Source organism: Mus caroli, unplaced genomic scaffold (genome assembly GCF_978045245.1).
Source record: "Mus caroli unplaced genomic scaffold, Mus_caroli_1 scaffold_14, whole genome shotgun sequence".
Taxonomy (NCBI): Eukaryota; Metazoa; Chordata; class Mammalia; order Rodentia; family Muridae; genus Mus; species Mus caroli.
In genome coordinates, this window is record NW_028227269.1 from 20,149,449 (window position 1) to 20,164,825 (window position 15,377).

A 15,377-nucleotide genomic window follows, 5' to 3' on the forward strand; every position below is an offset into this window, starting at 1 on the left:
CCCAAGGAACTGGAATTTTCACCAGGAATTTCAAGCTGACATAGGGAAAGTGCTGGGACCCTGACACTAGCTAGAACAGGACTCTGTCTCTACTGCTGACAGCCTGCAGGACAGATATGGGGAAGGGTTGTGTGCTGAGAAGAGACAAGGATGGGTCGACCACGGGCTGAATCTTGACCACGACTGCCAAACCTAAACACATCTGTAGTCAGGAGCAGAGAGAGATGGATCCTGGTGCTCAGTTGCTTTCTCCATTTTATTCAGCCCAGAATCCCAACCTACAGAAGGGTGCTACCAACACTTAGGGTGAGTCTTTCCTTTTATATGGTGCTACCTAGAAATTCCCCTGCGGATGTGTCCACAGCTTTATCATCTACGGAATTCTAGATTCCATCAAGTTGACAATCATTATCCACTGTCACAGAGCCATTAGTGAGTAGGTGGTAATCCTCGTGAGTGGGAGCACTGGATGTGGAGTCAAGGGACCTTGTTCTTGCAATGGCCTTGCTGGTAGTCACCCTTGTGGAAAACAGCCAGACTCTGCTGTCCTTCTTGCTTAGCCCTGGGTTCCAGCACCATATAAAATGGGTTTGGAGGTACATGCCTGTGATGCTAGCACTTGCAAGCAGTTTGTTATTGTTTGTTTTTCGAGACAAGGTTTCTCTGTGTAGCACTGCCTATCCTGGAACTCACTCTGTAGACCAGACTGGCCTCCAAATCAGAGATTCAGCTGCCTCTGCCTCCTGAGTGTTGGGATTAAAGTCCTGCACCATCACTGTCCAGCTCAAGATTATCTTTATATCAGGCCAGCCTGGGATGCATAAGACTCTGTTTCAAAGACAACAAACAAACACAAAGCCCCAGCGTCTCCCAGAACAGTAGTTAGTTTAAGATGACTGTACCATTCATCAGTGTCTTCTTCACTTCCTGCGGCTATTGTAAAAAAAAGAAAAATAATGTCAACAGTTAGGATGACTCACATGGTAATGAATCATCTTAGCACTCTAGACGCTAAGGGCCGAGAGCAATGTGCTGAAGGGGTTGATTCCATGTGAGGCCATGTACTGGCTGGTTTTGTGTTGTCAACTTGGCTAGGGTTATCACAGAGAAAGGAGATTCACTTGGGAAAGTGCCTCCATGAATTCTGCCGTGGGGCATTTTCTCAGTTGGTGATCAAGTGGGGAGGGCCTATTGTAGGTGGTGCCATCCCTGGGCTGGTGGTCTTGGGTTCTATAAGAAAGGAAGCTGAGCAAGCCATGGAAGCAAGCCAGTAAGTGCCACCCCTCCATGGCCTCTGCATCAGCTCCTGCTTCCTGACCTGCTTGAGTTCTAGTCCTGACTTCCTTGATGATGAACAGCAATGTGGAAGTGTAAGCTGAATAAACCCTTTCCTCCCCAGCTTGCTTCTTGGTCATGATGTTTTGTGTTAGGAATAGAAACCCTAAGACAAGCCTGGAGGCCTAACTTTGCCCACGCCTCTCTTTGGCTTGTGTTTAGCCATCTTCCTGTGTCTTCCTTCTTCTATCCGTATTTGCTTCTGGGTCCAAATTGCCTTTCCTATGAAACAAATGGAGCAAAAGTCCTTGTAGGCTGAAGTGATGACATGGTGAACAGAGTGCTTGCTGTGTGAGCTTGAGGTCTGGGATCCTTTTCCCAGGACCAGCATAAGAAGCCAGGAGTGGCCCTGTGAGCCCAGCACTGTGGTGGGTGAAGACATGAGGATCACTGAGAGCACTGGCCACCTGCCTAGCACCAACTTCAGTGAAATAACCCCCGCCTCATACATTAAAAAAGTAATTTTTAGAAGTCCTTGATTGTAATGGCTTTTAAACCAAACTGAAAATGAAAAAGAAGAAAGACAAATTTTTCTTCTCAGAAAGACACGGATGCTATTAGGACACACACACTGTGCTCACTTCAGCCAAGATCTTATTTCTAAATAAGTCCACACACTGAGGCACTGGGGCCAACTTCTTCATAGCTCTTCTCTGGGGAATACAGGATGTTAAATTATTTCCAGGTGTAAGCACAGAGTGCATTCGGGGAGCCCGGGATTACAGTGACAAGCCTAGATTCTAAGTTTCAGCTCTGTACTGTGTGAACAAGCTGCTGACAAGGGGAACTGGGACCTGCACTCACTGATTGTTGGTCACTGTCTTCTGAGTTGAAGGTTTCCTAGAATTTGGGCAGGAGGCGCAGGTGGCAGGCATAAGATGGCAAGGGTTTGCCATCCCTGATTTGTGTGATTTCTCTTCACTGGGCCACAGGTGTATAAGAAGTACTTGGTAACTTTCTTTCTTTCTTTCTTTCTTTCTTTCTTTCTTTCTTTCTTTCTTTCTTTCTTTCTTTCTTTCTTTCTCTCTTTCTTTCTTTCTTTCTTTCTTTCCTCCTTTCTCTCTTTCTGACTGTCTGTTCATCTATCTATGTATCTATGTATCTATCTATGTATCTATCTATGTATCTATCTATCTATCTATCTATCTATCTATCTATCTATCTATCTATGTCTATTTATCCAACTATCTGTCTATCTATCTATCTATCTATCTATCTATCTATCTATCTATCTATCTATCCATTGTGAGACAGGGTCTATGTAACTGGGTCTGGCCACTATGCCCTGTAGATGCAGTACTGAGGGTAGAGGTCAGGGCCTCAGGTATGCTTAGTATTCATTCCATTGAGCTACATCCTGACTCTCTTTCAAAAATTGATTTTATTTCTTTCTGAGACAGGTTCTCTCTATATAACCTTGACTTGCCTGGAACTCATTATGTAGGCCATGCTGGCCTGAAACTCACAGAGATCTGCCTGTCTCTGCTTCTCAAGTGCTGGGATTAAAAGCATGTGCCACGATACATGGCCCAAGAATTGAATTTAAAACATGTGAATGTTTATATTATTATCAAATGAGCCGGGCACTGGTGGCACATGCCTTTAATAACAGCACTTGGGAGGCAGAGGCAGATAGATTTGTGAGTTTGAAGCCAGCCTGGACTTCACAGTGAGCTCCAGGACAGCTAAGGCTACACAGAGAAGCCTGTCTTGGAAAGGGAAGCCTGTCTCATAAAAAAAAAAAGTATCAAATGAGCATCCTTTCCCTACTTCTGAGTTTTCAAGGACATTTAAAAATTTGTTTTATTACTATTTGTGTGTTTGTTTGTTTTCTTTGTGCATGCATGTGCACATGTGTGTATGCATGTACTGTGGTACATTGAAGTAAGAGGACAACTTTCAGGAGTAAGTTCACTCCTTCTACCATGTGAGTTCTGAGATGGAACTCGGGTGTCAGGTCTGTGCAGCAAGTATCTTTATCTCTGGGCAGTCTCACAGGCTCTACAGGGCCATTTATTTTCCTAAGGCAAAACATATAAACATTAAGCAGGGAGAGGAGACCCAGCCTCAGAGTTCTGATGTGACAGCCATGACAAGCAGCAGTACATGTTATCCAAGCTCAATCAGTGAATGGTCCCAGCCCAGGACCATTCTCTACCTCACCTAACAGATCCCACAAAACAGCTCTTAACACTACCCTACTTCTGGTACCAATTTCAGTTTCTATCTTAGTTACTTTTCTGTTAGTATGATAAAACGCTGACCAAAAACAGTGTTTATTTCAGCTTACAGTTTATGGGCCATCTGGAAGGGAAGTCAGGCCACCAACCCAAGGTAGAAACCTGGGAGTTTGTGGACTGCTTCCTGGCTTGCTCCCCCTGGGTTGCTCAGTTTGCTTTTTTTATATCCCACAGCATCACGTCAATTGAAATGAAAAATATGCTGGAGAGTCTTACTTATAGGCAGTCTGATAGAGGCATTATTTCAGTTGAAGTTTCCTCTTCTCAGATAGCTCTAGCTTACGTCAAGTAGACAAAAAACAAACACAGCAGACAGGGATTCTGTCACACATCTTGCAATAATAATAAATGTATAAAAATGTATTTTTATAGAGCCATTGAGTATTAGGGACTTAGTGACCTGTCTTGTGGGAACTTGGAAGGGAATATTGAGAGCAATGCAGACAATGGAGGCCTGGCTTGTGGGGTTTCAGAGGGATATTTGAGAATCCCTTGAAGATTTTATCAGGGTAGTTTGTATGGTATATTTGAATTATGAATCTGTGGGTCTTGTCAATTTGAGTTAAAAAATCTGGTGTGATTAATAAGAAACCAGTACCACTAAACTGAAACCTTTGCTTTACTGGGAAAATAGAGAACTGATCAAAAGTAGCTGAAACTGAGAAATTAGTGGTGATTAAGAAGAGACCATCATCACTGAGGCGAGGTTTTGGAGTGTTTCCTTAGAGTAAGCACACTAAAGCTGTTGTTCAGAGGGAGACAAGCCCATAGGCCATGCTGGTAGCCAACACAGTAATGTGTCAGAGTCTCTAACATCTAACTGGTTTTGAAGACACAGTGGGGTCATGGAGAACAGCTGAAACTTGGCACTCTGAGAGGCCAGCAGAGGTCCTCAGTGAAAGTGCAGCCTCAGCTGTGGTGGGAACCCAAAGACTGAAGGAGCCATGGAGGGAGTCTGAGGCTTGGCACCATATGTCAGTGTCAGGGTCCCTGAAAAGAGACCAGGAGGCTATGTGAAGGTGCAGCTTTTAGAGCCCCCAGCAGATGCAGATGTCAGGAGGGCGAGGCCACTGCACATGAGAGCAGAGGCTGTAGAGTGGAGCTGGCCTGAGCCTATGAGTTGAGTTGAACTGTGTGTGTTAGAAATGTCAGAACTCAAGAAGTGGAGTTGTATAGAATCTCTGGAGCCCAGAAGATCATGAGTGCCAGGCACTGGGGACTGAGTTATTAGCATGGTTGGAGTTTAGCTTTGTTTTGTTCAGACTGTGGCTACACCCTGGGTCTTCCCTCATGAAATGAGAAAATATTATTATTATTTCACATGAGTCCACAGTTTAAAGACATTGAACTTTTAAAAATTCTGTATTTTTACAAAGACTTTGGACTAAAAGTCTCAGAAAATGTAAAGATGGTTGGACTTCTAAAGTTATTCATGCTGTAATATTGACATTAATATATGAAATATTGAGGATAAACAAGGAAGGAAGAGTTCTGGCTTAATAGTAGTGTTGGTGTAACAAGTTGACAGGGGCCAAATATTCTGATTGACATAAGCTAGAGTTATCTGGGAAGCAGCACCTCAGTTGAGATGATGCCCCCATCAGACTAACTGTGGCAAGTCTGTAGGGCATTTTCTTGATTGGTGATTGATTGGAAGGACCCACAGTCCCATCCCTAGACAGAGGGTCCTTGGGTGTATAAGAAGGCAAACTACCAGCCGGGCCTGGTGGCACACACCTTTAATCCCAGCACTTGGGAGGCAGAGGCAGGCGGATTTCTGAGTTCGAGTCCAGCCTGGTCTACAGAGTGAGTTCCAGGACAGCCAGGGCTATACAGAGAAACCCTGTCTCGAAACACAAAAACAAAAACAAAAACAAAAACAAAAACAAAAACAAAAACAAAAACAAAAAAAAGAAGGCAAACTACCACCAAAGTGAGAAAGCCAGTGTCTTAGTCATGGTTTCTATTCCTGCACAAACATCATGACCAAGAAGCAAGTTGGGGAGGAAAGGGTTTATTCGGCTTATACTTCCATACTGCTGTTCATCACCAAAGGAAGTCAGGACTGGAACTCAAGCAGGTCAGAAAGCAGGAGCTGATGCAGAGGCCATGGAGGGATGTTCTTTACTGGCTTGCCTCCCCTGGCTTGCTCAGCCTACTCTCTTATAAAACCCAAGACTACCAGCCCAGAGATGGTCCCACCCACAAGGGGCCTTTCCCCCTTGATCACTATTTGAGAAAATGCCTTACAGTTGGATCTCATGGAGGCATCTCCTCAACTGAAGCTCCTTTCTCTGTGATAACTCCAGCTGTGTCAAGTTGACACAAAACTAGCCAGTATAGCCAGTAAGCATCATTTCTCCATGGTCTCCACTTCAGGTCTTCCCCCAAGTTCCTGCCTTGAGTTCTTGCCCTGACTGACCTTCAAGATGGAGAATAAGGGAGCTGGTGAGATGGCTAAGTGGTTAAGAGTGCTGACTGCTCTTCCGAAGGCCCTGAGTTCAAATCCCAGCAACCACATTGTGGCTCACAATCATCCGTAACAAAATCTGATGCCCTCTTCTGGAGTGTCTGAAGACAACTACAGTGTACTTACATGTAATAAATAAATAAATAAATAAATAAATAAATAAATAAATAAATCTTTAAAAAATAAAAAAGATGGAGAATAAACTGTAGACTGGATAAACCCTTTCCTCTCTAAGTTGTTTTTTTCCATGTTTTATCACAGCAATGGAAATGTAACTAAGACATTGTCTTCTTAGGTCATGACACCTTTCCATCATTTGACACTCCAATTGAAGACCACTTCCTTTTCCTCTCCACAATGGACTCTCCTATGCTGAAACATCCAGAACCGTCTTCACAGATACTTTCCTTTGACAAGTCTTCCTTTAGAAAGAAAGTGCTCTGAAGATTCACGTCAAGATAATGGCCCAAGCTGCTATGACGAGTTTTCAAAAAAGGAAACTAATTGAAAACCTGCCATGGATAAATAGGACCTAGATCCATCTTGGAGCTCTTAATTCAGCATTGGGGAAGATGGGTTTCAAAGCTGCAGCCATGCAGATGCCCCAAGAGACATATGACTCATCAGTAGCCAAGTGCACCCACTGCATTAGGCCAGCCATGACAGCTAGTTAGCATCTAGTTAGCATCTGGATACTGGTGGAGCCACGCTTTGTTCCCTAGTCTGTTTCCTCATTGGAAGACAGAGACAAAAATATGAGACCGAAGCTGCTAATTTTCTTTTCTTCTCTCACTCTCTTTTAAAGGAAAAAAATCCTTTATGTGTCTCTGTGCTTTGCCTGCATGTATATATGTGCACCATGTGTGTGCTTGGTGCCTGTGGAGGCCAAAAGAGCACATCTGATCCTCAAAGCAGAATGGCAAACAGTAGTGAGCTGCCATATGGATGTGGGAACTGAACCTGGTTCCTCTACAAGAGCAAAAAAAAAAAAAAAATGTCTCCTCACTGCTAAGCCATAACTCCAGTCCTCTCTACCTGTTCTTCAACATTATCTTTCACTTCAAAAGTACACTGTAATCTGAGTCATCTGAATGTTGTCATCATAGGAGAATTCATTGCAGGGACAAAAAGCAAGTGTTCCTCGCTGTGAGCACTCTGGAGTGTCAAATGGGGAACCAGGGCCATGACCACTTGTGGAAAGAAGACAGTGCCATAGTTACTTTGCTATTGCCATGATAATACACTGACAAGATGAGTAAATGTACATTTGGAGTTAAAATAAATGCCTAAGAATAGGTGGAGATGGCTGAAGAGGTGAATGGAGAGATGATTGGAGAGATGAATGAAGAGATGAATGGAGAGATGGATGGAGAGAAGAATGGAGAGGTGGCTGGGATGATCAGTGCTCAAAGACAGCTGTCCACATTCTTTCATCTAAGGTATTGGTTCTCAAACTGTGGGTCATGTCCCCCAATCAGATATCCTGCATATCAGATACTTGCATCAAGATTCATAATATAAGCCGGGCATGGTGACACACGCCTTTAATCCCAGCACTCAGAAGGCAGAGGCAGGCAGATTTCTTAGTTCAAGGCCAGCCTGGTCTACAAAGTTAGTTCCAGGCTATACAAAGAAACCCTGTCTCCAAAAACCAAAAAAAAAAAAAAAAAAAAAAAAAAAGATTCATAACATAGCAAAATCACAGTTAAGAAGCAGCAACAATGTAATTTGTTGGTGGGGAGTCACCACAATGTGAGGAGCTGCATCAAAGGGTCACAGCATTGAGAACGACCGCTCTAAGATGAAGTTGCTGCTTCTGTATTACTCTATTTATACCACGGGTTTACTGCCTGCAGATGCATAATAAAATCATGGACTTAGAGTCACAAGCACGAGGATGTAAAGAGGCTCAGAGTTAGCAGAGGCCTTGGTGAGCACCATGCTTGGCTCTTAAGAGCTGAGTGACAGTAGCCTGGGGAACAGGCCATTTGCTAGAGGAACGAGGGCCTGTCTGCCACAGCACACCAAGGAAACAGCAAGCTGTTGTCATTACGTGCACTTTGCATGGATGTTTTCTCTGACTTCACAGGACTCTCGATCCATGATACAGAAAAGGAAATTGAAATCCAAGCACTTTTTGTCTTTTGTGATATCAGGAAATGAAAGCATGGCCTCATGTGCACTATGCAAGTACTGTACCCCTGAGCTATACCCTCGTGCTCATTTTTATTTATCTTGAGATAAATAAGACAAATAAGGCTCACTATGTTGCCTAGACAGGCCTTGAACTTGCAATCCTCCTGCATCAGCCTCCCGTGTAGTTGGCATAACAAGCATACCCTAGACTGGGGAAATGCCAGAATGTGAAGTGTTTTGCTCTAGAGCACAGGGATATGTGGTGGGCAGGGATTCCTAGGATCTTTGGTTAATTTTAGATTTTATCCTTTTGCTGTGGTCTGCTACTCTGCAGAGATGAAAGCAGACAGGCCCCAGAAATTGTGCAGTGTCTCATCAATACCAATAGATTCTCCAGGCTTCATCTTTTTCTTTTTGCTTGAGACAGTCACACTCTGCAGCCAGGCTAGGCTAGTGTGGACTTCCTCGTGTAGCCTAGGCTGGCCTTGAACTTGTGACAATGTTTCTGCTTTCAGGTTCCCAAGTGTTGAGTCTGCAGGTGCAAGTCACTGGGCCTGGCAGCCATGTCACTGCTGGCTGTTAAAGGGCCTTAGTTACCTTTCTCTTACTGTGCTTAGGGTTAGAAGCAATGCTGGTAGAGCAAAGGGATGGCAACAGGACACTGAGACAGCTGCTGGAAGATCACATCTTGATTTTGCAAGTAAGAGGCAGAGAAGAAACACTGGGAATGGCAGGAGTTTTCTGAAGATTAAAGCCCACCCCCATAACACACCTCATCCAACAAATCCACACCTCCTAATCCTTCACAAGCAGTTCCATCAACTGGAGCCCCAGTATTTAAATATATGAGACTATAGGAGCCATTCTCCTTCAATCCACAATACTAGGATGGACAACAGCTATATCTTCAAATAGAGGTGATTCCAGGAGTCCCTTTCTCATCAGGACTTGTTCATTGAGATATTTGTGCCTAGGCTTCCTGGCTACTTAATAGTTTGAAAATCACACTGGTTTGCCTAACAACAAATCCCCAACAAACTGCTTTTCTCAAGAGGGATCCAGGGACATTAACAAAAACTGAGTCCAAGGCTGGATTATTTCCAGTTTAAGATTAGATTTAGCCAGAACAAACTGGGTAACCTGCAGTGAATAATCTTGTTGCCCCCAGACCACTTAGCCATTGGGCCAGTAATTCCTGAGAACAGAACTCTCCTTACAATGGCTGTATAGCTCCCAGGATCCAGATACCAGTGAGACAGTCCCTTCCCCCAGGGATTTCACAGTCTGGCGGAGACAGACAAGGGACCAAGGAAAACATAAGGAAGGAAGCAATGAAAGATTCTATAGTAGGCTGGGTGAACTTCAGAGGGCATGGACCATGGTGAGGATGAGGGGGCAAAGGCCAGGGAGGCTGGAAGAGCCAGCAAGATTCAATAGGGAAGATGCTTGTGCCAAATAGAGAGCACAGATTATAGTTCTTTAGTCCTTGGATGAGGTATGGAAGACTGAGGGAGTCAATGGGCATCCCCAGAACTTCAGGACACTCTCTAGGAGATTCCTGGGATCTTGGCTCAGCCTCCATCCAGGTCACTTTTGCTGGTTACTGCCCTGCTCCCTCCATCTCCCATACTACTGATAACAGTTTGTCCTTTAGAATGTGTCACCTCAGCTCTAAGAGGCAGAGATAGGGACATTCCACAGCTCTGTTGCCTTGGATGGACACAGTGTCTGGAAGGCAATGGCCTCACCATGCTCTGCAGTGTTGTGAACAAATGTGTTAAGTAGTGAAAGAATGAGCAAGTGGGTCAGAGAATGGAAGGTGCAGTAAGCCGTGCACAGACACTTGTGTTATTGTCCTGATGGTTTTAGGGAGATGAGATCACACATTGTCCTGGTTAGGACACCATGACTAAAAGCAACTTGGGGAGGAAAGGGTTTGTTTGGCTTACACTTGCACATGTAGTTAGTTCATCATCAGAGGAAGTCAGGACAGGAACTCAAACCGATCTGGACCCTGGAGGCCGGGACTGATGCAGCAGCCATGAAAGAATGCTGCTTTCTTGCTTGCTTCTCATGGCTTGCTCAGCCTGCTTTCTTATAGCTCCCAAAACCACCAGCTCCGGGAAAGTTACCACTCACCATGGGCTGGGCCCTTCTCTATCAATCATTAATTAAGAAACTGCCTTACAGATGGAGGCATTTTCTCAATGGAGGTATGACCCCATCCCTGAGATGACTCTACCTTGTGTCAAGTTGACATAAGGTAACCAGCATACACATGATCTTAGGGAGCAGAGAATGAGTTCCAATTGCTGAGAACAGAGGAAGAAATTGGGTGTTGGTGGTGGTTTTAGTGGTGTTGCCGGTGTTGTTGTTGTTGTTGGTGGTGGTGGTAGAGGCAGTCAGGACAACATGCTCTTGAGAACAGCATGTAACATCTGTTCTGGGCTTCTTCTGTATCAGATAAGGGACCGTGCTTTTCATGAAACCCTGAAACAGGGTCTGATCACAAGGCCAGGGAGGAAAGCTGGCATCCAACTTGTGCTCTTGACCTCTGGGCTCTCCCAGCTAATACACGATCGAGTGGCATGTGGTACGGGTGTCCAGGGAACCCTCAACTGGAAGCCTGCTTGAGATACATAGGGTGAAGGTATCAGAGGCCCAGGGAACAGTCTGGAGTTTATTCTATCTCCTCTCATCCCATCTTCCTTAGGTGTCTTTATTAATCCTGGGGACTGAGTGGAGAGTTGTCTCCCAAAAGAGTGGAGACCATCCTGAGAGCATGATGCTCCAACAGTGAGCTAGCCTGGGGAAACATACTGTGTCTTTTTTGTTTTGTTTTGTTTTGTTTTGTCTTTTTTGGTTTTTTTTTCGAGACAGGGTTTCTCTGTATAGCCCTGGCTGTCCCGGAACTCACTTTGTAGACCAGGCTGGCCTCGAACTCAGAAATCAGCCTACCTCTGCCTCTGCCTCTTCCTCCCAAGTGCTAGGATTAAAGGCATGTGCCAACACTGCCCGGCTTAACACATTGTGTCTTACCCAGCGAGCTAGCCTGGGGAAACACATTGTGTCTGTCTTTCTTCCCTGACAGAACAAGCCTATGACAGCTTCCCTGCCAGACAACATCTGTGAGTAAAGGATGCTGAGAATTCTGATGTCACCTCTATAATGGCCTGTCAGAACATCCCCTGCTTTCATGTGCCTGTGGGAATCTCTGGGGCATGTTTTCAGATCTTAAAAGATTCTATGCACACACACTTTTGAAGGTGAATCACCTGGAAAGTGGCAGACTGAGACGTCTTTGTTCCTGTTAAATGCCTCATGAGTGCCCTTTAAAAGAGAACAAAACAGACATGTTTTGATGGGAAAAACACATGAAGAATGCAGCTATTCTTTCCCCAAACAGCCATCAGCCCATCTAATTTAGGCCAATGAGCAACCAAAGCTCCCAGTTGACCTTCCCCATGAGGAACTTGTGTCCTGGTCCTGGGCCCAGAGTGGGGGTGGGGGGTAAAGAGCCTGGCCCTGGTGACAAAGGGAAACAGCTCCCCCAGGGCTGTTTAGAAAAGATGCTGTGTCTACAGTCTGCTGTGCTTCTAGGTGAATCACTTTCTGTAGCAGTATAATAGATAATCCTGAGTCCCCTTATGGAACATTTTCTATATGTACAACATAGTTCTGTGTGTTGTACAACCAAGTTTCCTAGCCTCCCAAAAGAAGAACCAGGGCTCAGAAAGACTTAGAGACTTTCCAGGGTCACATAGAGGATGTCTCTGTGGGGACAACCAGGCAGCAAGATGCAATGCCTTCACTCAGGCTTCGAGCCCTCTGTGTGCAGTGGTTGGGTGGAGAAGCAGAGGAAGCAGCCAAGGTTTCTATGGGCCTCCAGCACATCCTGATCTGTTGTGATGAGAACTGCCTGAATGTACAGTGATGGTAAATGTGTCCCTCCTACACACACAACCAACAGGAACCCATCAGCTCTGAACCACAGTACTCCATGCCAAGCACAGACTAATGGCTGTCATGCTTGGTTTCATCAACTTGTCCTGGGTTTCCATGGGGTTTCCAGGAAATTCGGCTGGTTTGTATCAACCTCTTTGAATGGGAGAAATCCCATGTTGACAAAGTGGAAGCCACAACAAATCACAGTGAAGGAGCAGGAAGCAGCTCTCTGATTTCTGACCCCAAGTGTAAGTTATCCAGGGCAGCCCTGGTCCTGAAGCTCTCTCCTTGATTCCTTAAAGGAAGGAAATGATATCTACATGGAGGAGGACTTTCTTGTAAATGACTTGCTCTGGGTGGGCATTCTTGACCAATTTACCATCTCTCATTCTTGGGAGTGTTTCCCTCTCTCCTTACCCTAACTAGGGAAGTCCTATAGAAAGTCCTTAACACCCACTGAAGGGCCACCCAAGAGACAGCAGTAGGTTGCCCTGCATGCCCATGTGTGGTGATGGCATCAAAGCCAGAATTCAGAACAATCAGTGCCACACTTCCTATTATTCTGCCTCTTCATTCCCCCATAACTGTGTGCAACTCCTTGGTCTTGCCTCAGGAAGCCAGGCATGTGGTAGCCTCTCTGTGACTCCCCTTCAGCACTCCTTAGTGGGCAGGTAGGCATGAAAGCCAATGAACATATGTTTCTGTAATTAAGTCCCTTAGAATAGGACTTTGGTCTCTCAGAACAGAAAGAGCCCTGAGTAATACAGAGGGATTTTAGACAGTATGTGGAATGCTGAGCAGTGTGAACTGGTAGGAAGAGGAGACCCCTGGGAGGTGTTGGAGACTAAAGGGACATCCTCATATATGTTCTGTCACCCAGAGAATCTCCTAGGTGCTCCTATGAGTGTGCTCCTGTGTTGTGTCCCTATTCCAAGTGTGGTCCTTTCTAGGAACACCCTCTAATCCTCAGTTGTTAACTGCTGATCATGTTTAAGACACTGTGTGAAGACCTTATCCAAATAAGGTGCTTACAGCAACACAGAGGCAAAACCTGTATTGTTAGAAAAATCAGACTGGTTGAACCAGCTTCAGGAGTTCCAGAAGTCTGAACAGAGATATAAATGTCCCTTTGGGTGACTCTGAGAGCCCAGCTGTGAGGCTGGAAGGTGACAGAAAGGACAGGCAGGGTGGTCTGGTACCTTACCAAGTTCGGGAAAAGACAGGAGAGACCCACTAAGGAAGACAGGTGTTTGCGTGTGTCTGCTTGGGGACAACTTGATTGGTGACTCTGTGAGTAGCAGTGTCATTACAGGAGAGGCTCATGACAAACATTGAGTATAATGGGCAGGTAGCTTTGTCACATGACCCTTGAGCATCAGGTATGGAGGCATTTCTTACCTGTGGGCAAAATTGGGACACAGTGTCTAGGCAGAGCTTGAGAACTGAAGGATGAGGTCAAGCCCAGCTTTGCTCTGCGACAATGAGTGTGCCACTTTGCCTTTCTGAACTTCAGAGGGCATATTAGTGCCTGCCCCCATTTTGTCTACCTACAGGTAAACCAGATAAAATCTTGTCACTCCTTGCATACCATTTGCATATCTCTTACTAAGGCAGCAATAAAAAGGTACAAAATGGGTAAGCACATTTTTACAAAAACTTGAACATATAAGTAATAGCAATTTGTGGACTGGAATGTGGGGACGATTCCGTTTTCTGGGATGACTACAAAGACAGATGGAGTTTGGGGTCTAAGTGATGGAAATAACCTTGCAGGTCTAAGTTAAACCCAGGCCTGAGGATAGGATGAGAGTTTGGACATGCTTTCCCTCCTGCATGCTGCTGCTGTCCCAAGGCAAAGCTGTCACTCAGGAAGCATGACATGTAAAACTTCATCTGTTCCATGAAAAGTCAATTGTCTCTTCCCAGACATTGCCTTCCCTGGGTGATAGATGTGAGCTATTAGCGTGCCCTTGGCAAAGACCTTGCCATGTTTTAATTCTGTCTTTCTGGCTGGACTGTCCCTGGCCCAGACCCCTTTGGGGACCCAAGTCTGGGATCTGCCGACACTGTGGAAACTTCCCAAACTCACTTAGATCCCCAAAGTCTCTCCTGTGGGCTGTGCAGGGACCTCAGTGCCCTTGGCTCTTGTTACTCTCCTATGTGGCTTTTGTTAAATCATCTGTGATCAGAGCAGTTTATACAAAGAACTTTAACAGCAGGAGATGAAACAAATACCTCCCTGATGTGGGCAGAGACCTGTGTTGGTTCTTTTTTCAGAGCAAACTTGGACATCTTCACCTTGTGACCATGACAATGGAGCAAGCTGGTTGCTGAGATCTATTTGAGATCACATTCTATTTTAGTCAGCTCAGGCAGGCAGCTGTGAATAGTCTCAGTGGGACTGACTGACCATCCAGCTTCCACATAGAAAACTTTAATGCTCAAGCTAGGAAGAGGGGGGCTGGTGGGGGTGACCAGGCTGCAAGGCCAGGCCTACTAATGGCTTTTCTCTGGGAGAAGTAACATTTTGATATCACTATCCTTCTTCTTGGTAAGTTATCAAGAATGTAAGGAGGACTCTGAAGTGCTATCTCCAAGAGCAGGCATGTTCCTCCCATGGACAAACCAAATACAGCTGTCTCTTCTCCCATCTGATTTAGGCAGCTTGTTTTTATTCCCTTGCCAAGAAAGGTGCACTGTGCAGCCAGCTTAGTTTGAAACCTAAAAAGACATATTCCTTTAGCTTATGTTATACCACCTCCATATTGACCCTGATCCTTAGAGTCTGGCTTATATAGAACATTCACAGAAGGACAACCAGACAGCAGGGAAGCACCTGTGCTTACAGATGGGCGTGCACCACTTTGAAGTGATGTTAGCTCACTGAGCCAGCTGACTCTTGTTTGTAAGGTGTTCGTGGAGAGCCTACCAAACAGATAGTTAAAATGGTGAAGTATGACAGAACACAGGCCACACATCCTTTCTGTAGTGGTTTGAAATAGAAATATCCCCTAGAGCAGTGCTTCTAAATCATCCTGATGCTGTGACCCTATAATACAGTTCCTCATGTTGTGGGGACCCCCAACCATAAAAGTATTTCACTGCTAATTCATAACTGTAATTGTGCTACTGTAGTGAATCATAATGTAAATATCTTATATGTGACTCGTATTAAAAGGTCATTTGACTCCCCCAAGTGTTCGCCACCCATGGGTTGAGAATCACTGCCCTATAGGCTCAGGGATTTAAAC